Source organism: Lycium ferocissimum, chromosome 6 (genome assembly GCF_029784015.1).
Source record: "Lycium ferocissimum isolate CSIRO_LF1 chromosome 6, AGI_CSIRO_Lferr_CH_V1, whole genome shotgun sequence".
Lineage (NCBI taxonomy): Eukaryota > Viridiplantae > Streptophyta > Magnoliopsida > Solanales > Solanaceae > Lycium > Lycium ferocissimum.
This window is the reverse complement of record NC_081347.1, coordinates 30,570,548-30,584,437: the sequence shown is the minus strand read 5'-3', so window position 1 is coordinate 30,584,437 and position 13,890 is coordinate 30,570,548.

The window sequence follows — 13,890 nt, the reverse complement described above, 5'->3', positions numbered from 1 at the left end:
TCAAAGAGTTTAGGGCTTTTAAGATGTCTCCTAATGTTTCAGTGCTTGAACATATTGAGCTTTTTCAGTTGAAACGAGATGAACTTGCTAATTTTATTGTAATCAAGGATTGGTATGCTTTTCCAATTTTAATAGATTCCCTCCGAGAACCTTGGGGTAGTACTTTAATTAATATTTATCACGAGGTTTGGCCAAGTCAACCTTTTGAGTTGTATGTTCGAATACGTGAAGCCAAGTGGGAGAGACATGTCCTTATGAACTTGTAATTTGCATTGTGAATTTCTTTTCAATAGATGGAATTATGTTGTTTAACTTTCTTTTATATCCCGTTTATTTATTTATTTATTTTAAATGGGTTGAGACTTAATTGAAAGTCATAATAATAGTCATACTAAGATTTTTTTTTTTTGATTAATGTTTAGACTGTAGATGATGATCGGAAACTTTGTGACCTTTCGGTTTTACACTAAAGGTGAAGTCATTTATGGGAATTAATTTGCTTGAGTGTGAATATCACATGCATAAATTTGTTAAAATTAAATATTGATGAGTAAAAAAAAACTGCTTAAATGTCTCATTTAATAGATATGGCATCTAAGAGCATCATTGCTGATCTAAACAAGGGTGAGAAACTAAACGGTGAGAATTACGATATCTGGAGTTGTAAGAGGTGGTATGTACTGGAAGAGCAAGATGCTTGGAAGGTATTAACCATGTTTTGATTCACCCAGAAGAGGGTAACACTGCTCAACCCAGAAGAGATCTCGAAGCTTACAATGCCTGGAAAAAGAAAGATTCCACTGCTCATGGAATTATTGTGAGTTTTGTTGTTAATGATTTCATTCACGAATGTGAAGAATACCCTACTGCTCATGCTGCGTGGGCACACTTACGAGAGACTTATGGGGGTACTATTGTGACCCGCCTTAGACAGCTGACTATCAAATTTGACACTTACAAGAAGCGTCATGATCACAATGTCAAACAACACCTTAGGGTGATGTCTAACATGATTGCTCAACTCAAAAGTGCTGGTCATGTTCTCTCTGATGAGCAACAGGTTCAGGGAGTGATCCGATGTATTCCCAATAGTTGGGAACACTTGAAGGTTAACTTAACCCATAATGATAGCATCAAAACTTTTTCTGATGTTACCTGTCATGTCGAGCTTGAAGATGAGCGGCTTGGTGCTGCTAAAATTGTATCTAATGCCTATGTGGTAGAATCAAGTGGCACACAGTGTTCAGGCTTTAAGCGCAAGAAGAGTTGAAAAATGACGGAAAGGGTAAGGAGACCGGAGAAGGACCCTCTAAGAAAAGGAACAAGCCAAATCCCAAGAAGGAAAAACGGGTTTTCAAGAAGAAAGACAAGAGTAAGATGAAATGATACAACTGCCATGTTCCAGGGCATTTTGCTCACGAGCGTCTCGAGCCGAAAAAGGTAGCATTTCAAAACGCATCCCTAAGTGCTACATATGTTTCTAACACTATTTTACTAACAGAATCTTATCCTGTGTGGATTGTAGACTCAGGGGCCACCGACCATGTAAATCGTGAACGAGAAACGTTTGTGAAGTTTCATCGAGTCTCTCCTGGATCAAGGTTGATATATGTAGGAAATAATGCAAAGCTTGAACCTAAAGGGATAGGCACTTGCAAAATGGACTTGCGTGGTGGTGGCCGATCTTTGATGTTTCATGATGTCCTATATGCTCCAGAGATCCGATGTAACTTAGTATCTGTGTCTGTTCTTCTAGATCTTGTTTCGATTTAAAGTTTAGTCGCAATGGTGTTAGAATTACTCAAGACAACGTTTTTTTTTTATGGTTTTGGACTTCGTTATGATGGTTTTATCGTTTTAGATTGTAATTCTTCAACTTATGACTATTATGTTGACCCTTGTGTAATGACATGTTATTCTAGTAACAGTGATGCTGATGTTATTACATGGCATGCAAGATTAGGTCATATAGGGTAAGACCGTATGAATAGATTGGCAAAGGAAGGGCATTTAGGTCCTTTCTCCAAAATTGAAATGCTAACTTGTGAAAATTGTCTTGCCGGAAAGATTACTCGTAAACCATTTGGGAAGGCTAAGAGAGCAGATTCCCCATTGCAATTAATCCATTCTGATATCTATGGTCCAATGAATGTGAGGGCAAGGTCTGGTGCTTTGTATTTTATTACATTTATTGATGATTTCACGTGTTTCTGTTATGTCTATTTGATTTCTCACAAATCTGAAGCACTTGAATGCTTTAGAAGATATATGAATGAAGTTAATCACTTAGATAAAAGTATAAAGGCTTTAAGAACCCATAAAGGCTGTGAATATTTATCAAAACAGTTTGAAAAATTATGTAATGAAAAAGGCATTATGAGACAGTTAACTTCTCCTTACACACCTCAACAGAATGGTGTAGTAGAAAGGAGGAATAGAACACTATTGGACATGACAAGATCAATGATGGCGCAGGGAAATTTACCTATCTCCTTCTGGGGAGATGCGTTGTTGACTGCGGCCTACATATTGAATAAAGTGCCTTCTAAGTCAGTTACTTCCACTCCCTATAAGCTATGGACTAGTCATAAACCAAACCTGAATGATCTGCGACCTTGGGTTATGCTGCATATTTAAAAGATTGTTTTGGTAAGTTTGGAAAATTGAGTCCAAAAGAGAAGAAATGTATCTTTGTAAGATACGCTGAACACTCCAAAGGGTATGTGTTCATTGCTGAATTAGAAGATGGAAGTATAACTTAAATTGAATCACGAGATGTCACATTTCTAGAAAATGATTTTCCAAAAAAGGGCGAAATAAAGGAAAGAGAGCCTCTTTACGAAATGTTGAATTCAAATGATCAGGCAATGTCTTCAGATGATCAGGCAATGTCTTCAGACATATTTGTTGGTCAAATAGATAAAGGATCGGTTCCTAATCCAAGTGGGAGTTTTGAATCCCAAAATCCTATTGCGGAATCTGAACTTCAATTGCATAAGAGTAAAAGAAAAGGTATACCTAAACGATCATACTTGATTGAGGATTACATTTTCTTGGTATCTTTCACAGAATTAGATGAGCCTAATTCTGTTACTGAGGCTTTGGCAAGCCCTAGAAAAGATGAATGGATGAAAGCAATTATAGAAGAATTGGAGTCCATGAGAACCAACAAAGTCTGGGATCTGGTTGACCTTCCTTCTGGGCGTAGAGCTAGTGGGAACTAATGGGTTCTCAAAGTTAAATGCAAAGCGGACGGGTCAATAAAAAAGATACAAGGCACGATTGGTCGCAAAAGGTTTTACCCAATAAGCTGGAATAGATTACGAGGAAACCTTTTCACCAGTTTTGAAGTTTACCTCAATTCGCTTACTTTTGGCTATTGTTGAACGTTTGGATCTAGAGTTACACCAAATGGACGTGAGGAAGGCTTTTCTCAATGGAGAACTAAACGAGAAAATTCACATGGAACAACCTGTAGGTTTCGTAGTTAACGACCAAGAAAAGAAAGTCTGCAAATTAAATAGATCTATCTATGGCCTGAAGCAGTCTTCAAGGCAGTGGTATTTGAGATTTCACAAGTAGGTGATTTCATATGATTTCACCATGATCGATGAAGACCATTGCATCTATGTTAAGAAGTCCAATGAAATGTTTGCAATTCTTTCTCTTTACGTGGATGATATTTTATTAGCCGGAAATAATTTGGAGTATGTCAAAACTCTCAAGTCATGGCTTTCAAAGTCATTTGACCTGAAAGACATGGGTGAAGCAGACTATATAATGGGTGTTAAGATCCAAAGAGATCGTTCCAAGAAGTTTTTGAGTCTATCTCAAGAAACTTATATAAAGAAAATTTTGAAACGCTTTCGAATGAATAGTTGCAAACCCATGGATAATCCTATAGCAAGATGTGAGACTTTAAGCCTTGAAATGTGCCCAGAGACTGAAAAAGAAAAAGAAGAAATATCTCGAGTTCTATATTCTATTGTTCTCGGAAGCTTGATTTACGCTATAATGTGTACTTTTTCGGACATTTGTTATGCCATAGGTCTGGTAGCAAGTATCAATTCAATCCTAAAAGATATCAATGGAAAACTGTGAAGAGGATTTTCTGATACCTGAAAGGAACTGCAAATTATTCACTATGCTATAGTGGATCTGATTTACTCCTAAGAGGTTATACAGATGATGATTGGGCTGGTGATCGGAATGATAGAAAATCGACCTTCGGCTATGTTTTCTTGCTAATTGGTGGTACCATGTCAGAAAAAGTAAGAAATAAACTTGCACCGTGCTTTCATCTATAAAAGTTGAATTCGTGGCTTGTGCATCTGTAGTACAAGAAATTGTTTGGTTAAGTATTCTTTAAGCATTTTCATATTGTAAAGGATTCTCAGGGTTGTTCCATAATTTTATATTGTGATAGTCAAGAGACTATTACATATACAAAGGATACTAAGTTTCATAAAAAGACCAAACAAATTGATTTCAAGTACATATAGCCTTGTCAGACATCATGGCAAGTGGAGAAATAACATTGAAATACATACCAACACAAAGATGATAGTTGTCCTCTTACAAAATCAATATCTAGAGACATGTTAGAAAACATGGTGTGGCACTAGGTTTGCGAAGGATATGTTAATATTTGTGTATTGTAAAATGTTTTGGTTATAATTGTATACTCATTCATGAATTATTATTGAGATTATGGTGATATTCTATGTGCATGTAATGATATCCTAGTGAAGGATATAGGTGTGTCAAACAAGTCACGGGATTGGCTCTCTCACACGGGCGATCGCCTCTGACGTCGGGGAACGTGCAGAGATGAGACCTATTGAAACCTTGATTAGTGCAAGGTCATGTATATCTTTTGATAAAAGATCGGTCTTAAATAGAGCTCAGACTAACGGATTACAATATCCTTATGACTTGTTTTTGAAAGCGGATGTGAGTTTCTCTAAGAAGATGAATTTTGAGGATCATTGAAGAGAGAAGCTCGGGTTAGACATCTGGAGATGTCTAGATCAAAATCTGTACTATGTTGAATGAGTAAAAGAATGAGACACACGCTCCAATATAAGGTGAGAACACCTAACACGTGTTTCATACCATGTGTGCTCAGGGACCATTAGGTTAATGGAAGAATGGATCCCTGCTTCTTCATTGTGTGAGACCCAGAAAGTTGAAATTGACTTTTCACTGGAATACCTTTTGACCTTTTACAGTATCTTGAAGTACCAATCAATGTTGCTACTTTAGCATGTCACTAATAGCTATGAGTGATTCGGAAATACAGTGTATGTCTAGGAAAGTAGTTGATCTGGGATGGATAGTTTCTAGTAGAAATGGAACACAACTAAAATAAACAATATAACTCGTATTCACAGGTCGACCATTATACTTACCATAGGGGTAACAAGTGTAATTGTGGATAAAGTTATACATGAACTCGAGTTCGCCTCTTTAGATGACGAGGGATCGGATGACTAGCTACTGGAGTAGCGAATGATGTATGGGGTATTGCGAGTAAGAAGATCCTCATGTTAGTAGTGAATTCTTTCGTCATGTGATTAGATTTCTATATGGAGCTACTAGATAACCTTATTTGGTTTTGGAATGTTATTGCTCTTGATGATCGCAGGTCGCACAGACTATTTGCCAGTATGAATTATGTGTGTTATCGATATGATACTCATTTGGGTCTAGCCCATCATGAGCAAAGTGGGAGATGTTGGATTTTGGGTCGTGGGTTGCTCTATATGGGCTGACTTAGCCCATATAAAACAGTTAAAATAAAACTTCCCGGTAGGGAAGTTACTGCTCCACGTTAGTTTTTCTCTATTAAGGGTGAACTGTTCCTCTTCTGAAAATACGAAATATCTGCTCCCTTCTTGAAGAAAGAAAGTCTTTCTCTCTCTAATTCTCTCAAGAAAAGAACGCACAAAATCGATTAAGGCATTTGGTTTGTGAATACTAACTTTGTTTCCTAGTGACTCAAAGTTTGACTTGGGGCGATTCTTTTGGTAGTGAGTTCAACGATTTTCCACTGCGCTAAAAGGTACAGAATCATTGTCTTACCCCACGATTTATTCTTACATCTAGGTTGCAAAGGTTATAATTTGCAAGTTGCTCAGTTAGTGAATTTGAAATCCTACTCCAGTGGGTCGTGAGTTTTAATCCCTTGAGCAAAGAGTTTTCCAAGTAAATATCTTGTCTCATTTACTCTTTGTTGTGTACTCGAGGGAACATATAGAGAACCTGGTTCTCGATACTGTTTGGTGGACTCTTAGTTTCTATCAATTGGTATCAGAGCAAGTTCTTTCTAAAAGGTTAATACCTAGAAAGGATCTTCTTCATGGCTGCTCCACCAAATCTCGAGGAAGGACAATCTCAGACAAGACCCCCAAGGTTTAATGGAAAGTATTATGGGTGGTGGAAGACAAGGATGCATGATTATATTATGGCTGAGGACTTAGAGCTTTAGGACATTATCTGTGATGGTCCTTTTGTTCCCATGAAAACTGATGCTGAGAGTTCAAAGTCAGCTCCAAAAACAAGAAAAGAGTACTCTGAAACTGACAAAAAAACCATTGAGAAGAACTATAAGGCAAAGAATATTTTGATTTGTGGTATTAGGCCAGATGAATACAATCGCGCTTCATCTTGTGGATCTGCTAAGGACATATGGGAAGCTCTTCAAACAGCCCATGAAGGAACTACTCAGGTAAAGCAGTCCAAAATAGATATGCTTACCACTGAGTATGAGCTGTTCAAAATGAAAGAAGATGAGTCTATCCATGATATGCACACTCGTTTCACCTCCATAATCAATGAGCTTCATTCTCTCGGAGAAATTATTCCCACTAATAATCTAGTTCGAAAAATACTCTGTGTTCTGCCAGGGTCTTGGGAAAGCAGAGTTAATGCTATCACTGAAGCCAAGGACCTACAGACACTGACTATTGACGAGCTTATTGGGAATCTTAAGACTTATGAGATGAGGAGAAACATGGATCTTGAAAGAAAAGATCCAAGGAAGGAGAAGAGCTTGGTTCTCAAAGCTTCTAAAAGTGACTCAAGAAGTGATGAATCTGAGGTGGCATACCTCACTCGAAGTTTTCATAAGATGATTCAAAAAAAATGGCGGGATCCCAAAGAAAGGAAGTTCTAGCAGGAACTTCAGAGGAAATGATTGTTGTCACAAATGTGGGAAGCCTGGACACTTCATCAAAGAATGTCCTCTTCACAAGCATGATTATTACAAAAATGCTGATAAGGCGGCTAAGAGGAGCCAGGTCCCGGACAAGAAGTTCAACCGAAATGATGCTGCTGACAACTTGGTAAAACAAGCTCTGGCTGCCTAGGGAGATTCCTCCAGTGAATCTGAAGCTGAAGATGATGCAGGCGACACCTCCATGCTAGCTATTGACAGTGAACATTCAGGATATAAGTCAATCTTTGCACTCATGGCCAAATCTGAAGATGATGACAATGAGAATGATGAGGTAATTTTTTTTTTACGTTCAGAGAAAACTGAAAAGTTACTCTAAAACAATATTGATATATTTAGCAAATGTGTTGAGTGATGCCTATCATAACCTCATCAATGAGAAAAGCACTCTAAGTGAAGAAATTGATGAATTAGAACAAGTAAGGGATGATTTGGTAGTCACTATTGTAGATCTGAAAGAGCAAGTTGAGGAAGTAACTAGAGAAAATTCTCTGTTACAAAGCCAAATGAAAAAAATGGATGAACACTCCATCTAAAGGGAAACAAGAGGCCAGTGAGACTTGCCTTGAGCTTGAAAATGAGCTTAAGAAAATTAAAATAAGTCTTACTGCTGAGCTAGAGAAAAATAAGCAACTTCAAGAAGATCTAAAAAGAGTTAAAATTGATCTTGAAAAGCACTTCATTGGACCTGGTCCTTTGATGCGGTTGCTGCTATGTACAAGAGTAATGGTGGAAGGCAAGGCATGGGTTTTCAAAAGATCAAAGCCCCCTACAATCCCCATAGCAAGTGTCGCAAAGGAAGAAAAAGAACATGAGTAAATTGAGTATAGGTGCAGAAGAACATTGTATGTATGTATGTGTGTGTGTATGTGTATATATATATATATATATCAGTCGTACACTAATATGCTGACTCTAACAATAAAAGAGTTATTTATTTTTCAGAACGTGAGGGATTTCTTTACAACATCCTCAACTCCTCACACTTCCTTTCTTTCTCCACTACAAGATTTTATGTTTTCCTTCGTAATTTCATTCATTTGGGATTTTGATCAACCCAGTCTAGTTGTGAAATTTCAGCCACTATCGTGGGCTTTTAGAACAGTAAATATGTTACTACCAAATTTTTCATTCTTCTTCTTCCACTTATATATTTGATATAATTTGCCTTTTAATTTTTGAACTACCTTTAAGCATACTGTTTTTGTATTATTTTCCTTTTAATTGTAAAAGATCTATTTAGACGATACAAATGTTGCAAGCCATGCCTGTGAACAAAATGCTTTGATGAATGAGTAATATTCATCTGTAAATAATTCCAACAATCTTGCTGAGAAGTTACAAAAGAAAATTAAACATAATAGAAGTTATATCATCATATCTGATTGCTTTATGGCTTAGTTCAAGGTTTTCAATTGTGACTATTGGGCTTGAAAAACTTTTATATGGAAAAGTAGTTTTACATGTATGCAGGCTGCACTTGCAAGTTAATTTTGTGGATACTATTATTTTCGTTTTCGCTAAAATAGATATATAGTCTCATGGGATTAAAGAACTATGGACTATGATGAAATAATCAAAACCAGAGATGTATAAATCTGTAACTTTTGTCTTTGAAGTTGGAATGTGGCGTTATCCTTTTACCTTGAATATATGTCTCTTGCAAAACTAGTTTCACTGTTAGATCAAAACGTTATCAATAGTCTCTTATAGTCTCAGATTGATGACTTATTTACTCGCAATAGAATGTTTACATCAAACCAATGAATATTAAACATGCATTTTTCTTAGACACATTTTATGCTTAATCATAGTTAGGTAATATATATTCTCACTTCAATTTCAACCATTATAATTAAATCATTTGATTGAGCATAAACAACTGGTATGAATAAGTATTACAGTACTATTTGTTTCCGAAGTACATTTCTTAGAATTTGGAATTTCTCCAAAAATAGTATAAGTCGAATTGCTTTTACCTTACATATGTATTGCTTGAAAAATTACTCTGTTATACCAAAACATTGAAACGCTTTTTTGCATCTCAAACTAAAGACTTATTTTTCTTACGGAATATGTTTATAAAACACATATTTTACGAATGTCATTAATAACTAATAAGGGATACACCGAAGACTAGTTTACCAAATGAGCAAATCATATTTCATAAACAAGATAGATGAGAATATCTTAAGGCGCCACATTAATAAATCATGTGGGTCTTTTTCTCCTTTTTTTTTTTTTCGCAAAATATAAACTTTAATGGGTCAAGTTTTAAATGTTTAAAAGATTGAAATCACAAACTTGTAATTGAAAATTTTGCTTTTTAGGTGAATTTGAAATTTGAAGTTTAGTTCAAATATCATAAAGACACACAATTTCAAATTACATGGCTAAACGGGCCCTTAATGTAAATGAGTGAAAGATAGTACTAGTACGTTTAAATTGGAAGATAGGTTAGCCACGTTAAATAGGTGTAAGGCGGACACGAATGCAAATTTTGTTGTTCCACTGGCACTAAAAGTCTTGAATTCAAGATAGAAAGAAAGATTGGTCAGTGGACTGTTAAGTGCAGCTCTAGGTTTTCCACTTCACCATGATCTTATAGTGTAGGAACCACTTTAGTTCAGGTGATTCTTTCCATATTGCTCCACTATTCTTCCTTTGTAAAGTCCATTTTTTCTCCCCTTGATAACTTGCTCAAGAGTAATGGTTAGTATTAAAGATAGCGTTACAAATATGAATTGGAAGTGGATTCTATGGCAAACATCACCTTGATGGATTCCCCCTTTTTTTTAATAGATTTAAATACGGTAAACACCCATGTATTATGACTCAAAAACTAGGGGTTACTGATCCAATTAAGGAACCTTTTAACTCAATGGAGCAAGATCCAATTAAGGAACCTTTTAACTCAATGGAGCAAGGCCACTTTTGGGAACATTTTTAAGTAAATAGAGGCATTATAAGATGTGCTAAAAAGTGCATGAGATACAGTTTGAACTTCAACCAACACCAAGCAACAAGGAGAGACTACATAAGGTTCAGGAAGACAGGGACATGTACTTGCACTTGGAAGAAGAATCCAGGAAACAAAAAGCTGGAATGCAATGGTTCCAGGAACACTAAATTTTTTCATGCATATGTACAAGGAAGGAGGGAAAGACTACAACCGAGGAGAGTACAAGATCAAAATGGCAATTGGCTAGAAAGTAAGGAAAAATTATCAGAAGAAGATATCGGGTTCTACAGGGATCAATTTACAAAAGATGAAGATCCTGATGACTTTGAAATATTAGACCACGTAAAAAGAATGGTGTCAGATGATCAGAATATATATATATATATATATATCAAAATGCCAAGAAAAGAAGAGGTGAAAAAAGTTCAACTGTAATGGGGAAAGTGCAGGAGGACCTAATGGTTTTACTAGTCTATTTTATCAGACTTGTTGGGAAATCATAGAAGATGACATCACAAACATGGTTCAAATAAAAGACCAGCACAAAATGCAAATGACCCAACTAATATTTATTTCTAAATATAAATCAATTAATGAAATTATTTCAGATAGGGAACAAATTCTATTGGACTTAGTTTCACTAACTAGTTTCAGCGTTTCCACTAACTAGTTTCAACGGACGCGCTTTGCGCTTGATCAAAGTGCGTACCTTATTTGATGACAAATATTACAGAAAAAAATTGGACTTATCTATGAACTTCGTCGCTAAATTTCTCGGAGCTAATTTAGTTCTAATTCGACGCTAAATAGATTAGTGAAGAGTTTTACGGTTTAACTTTCCGTTGCTAATTCATGTTTATTTATTGGTGAAATGAGTAATACATAAAAGAATGTTGAGAGTTTTCATTGTTAAAAAATAATGAAATTCATTTAGAATATATTTTATTTTCTACTATTTCATTGTTGTTACTTTAAATTGCATTTTACCCAATTAACATTAATCAGTATACTAATTAAAGTGCACCATCGCCGCCAAATTCAACTCCACAATCCGAGTATTCAACGAACGATATTTAACTAATACAACGACACAACACAATATGCCACACCACAAGAAACAGCTTTCAACAGACACAGAATGTCACGACCCAAATCAATGAGTCGTGACGAGTGCCTGATCTCTAGTGACCAAACACCCCCATACTCATATCTGAATGACATTAAATAACAAAGGACCATAAATAGCTCAACCTGAACTTATACTGACTCATGAAAGAGTGTCATCATGAACTCTGCATAATCTGTACATATATAAGATGGAAAGAACAATGCAAGCCGATTAGGCCACTACATATGCTGTACAACAAAATAAGAGCTGTCAAGGCTACATAACATCCCAACTGTGTACGAATGTCTACAGACCTCTAATGGAGTACAAGCTGTAGAATGGACGGGACAGGGCTCCCGTCATACCCATATATGCATACACATCCCATAATAACATACCAAAATAGACCGCAGCTCTGGATCAAGTAGAGCGCACCGACAACAGCTGAGGGGAAGTCCTACTGAGCCGGATCCTCTCTCTGTCTACCTGAACCTACGGGCATGAATGCAGCCTCCCGAACAATAAGGGAGTCAATATGGATAATGTACTAAGTATGTAAGGCATAGAAGTAACATAAACATAAGAATCATGAACTAAATCTGATCTCTGAAACCGACTGACTGTCTAGAGGCATCTGTATGACTGAGTATCTGAAAACATTTGCACGAATCTGTATACTGACAATTCCTCTGTGGGCACATACCATGCATGCTCTCAATGATAATCATGCTCATGTATATCTATAGGTCATAGTGTTGAGGAATGTTCAGCCCGATCCATATACCATATAATAGTGCTGAGGAACGTACGGCCCGATCCATATATAATAGTGCCGAGGAATGTACGGCCCGATCCATATATCATCAAGGTGCACCAGCTGATCAGGTGGTAATGCATATATAACGCCTATCCCTTTTCCCATACCCCATATACATATAATATACGCGTATATAACGCCTTCTAGTCATGGGTCAATATGCATATGTGTAAGGAATGCAATGCATATGTGAGCTGAAATAATAAAACTCTCAGAATAATATGATGTCACCCTAACTCTGGTGGACAACTGCTGAGCTAGCATTACTAATACATGAAATCTCAAGACCCATGAGCAGAAGGAACATAATAACAGGGGTACAAGATCATCAAAGACTGAAGTACTCCTAGTGCTTCTAAGAGTAGAGTAATATGGAAGCTCGTTTACTCGCTTGTTGATTCATATCATAAGATCATGCCAAAAATGAAAGAAGGGACAGTCTTAACATACCTCTTTATCTCCTACTACTTACACTTATCCTCGCGAGCTCACAAATCTACATTTGAGAGAATTCATACTATCGTTATACTTATTGTCGTATACTTATATCAAACTTTCAAATTAAACTACTTCATATCCTGCCAAAAATCGGGCAGCATCTCCCCTGTTTATATGCTTAGCCTGAAATCACAATACCAATAACCAACAACAACAACAATACCAACATCAACAACAACATCATCCATACCAATATGCTTCATAAAACATCCCACACGATGTTTGCCCAATTTCTCAACCAATTAATCCATCATACGATGATTTAATAACTCTATCTTCGTAAATAAACTTAAATCAATATCAATAAAGAGAGATTCATACCTTACTCTCGCTAGAACCGCAATATCTTCGATATCCCCTTGATGTCAAGCCAAGTTTTACCGCAATACGATATTATAATCGCAACTATACGATGTCCGAACCTAAATCCGGAGATTACACTTGATTCGCGTAAAAATTTTAGGGGTGGAAGTTGGGGAAAGATTTCAGAGAATTTGGGGAGGTTTTGGGGTGTTTGTATGAAGAAATAAGGGGGTAACCCCCCTTATATAACGTTCTGGAATCTGCCTTGACCGACTCAAAATTTGCTCAGCGCGATCGCGCTGCCTTATGGCGCGTTCGGGCTGAGTTGCTGGGCTCTCCTCTGCGCGTTCGCGCCACCTTCTGGCGCGTTCGCGCAGGGTTAATTCCCTGCTCTGACAGCCCATCTTAAAATGCTCATAACGTTTGATTCCGATGTCCGATCGATGCACGATTTATTGCGTTGGAAACTAGACTTCCTGAACTTCATTTTAGGCTTTTGCTTTGCTTCAAAACTCCTCATATACTAAAAGATATCTTTTCTCCAAGTTGGACTAAAATTGCCCCTCATAATCGTAAGTTAAGCACATATAATCTCATATATCGTTGGAGGTAACTCCAACGTCCACAATTGAACGACTAGCACCTAGCGAATCTCAATGTACAAAATTACGAGGTGTAACACACACAATTGATGTGAGAGTACTTGACTTCAATAAGAAATCTTCTTATACATTGAAACTAAGGAATAAAGCTTAATAAACAGTGACCAGTAAGCTTCCACATTCAAAATTATCAACACAAAATCACACCATTCAACCCAACTACTATTAGTGGAGGATTATAATTATAAATTATTACGCAAAAATATTTACAATTATATCTAAAGTACATATAAGAATAAATAACTAAAACAAAAGGTAAATTGAACATAAAAGGTTATGTAACCTATGTTAAACATCTTCTTC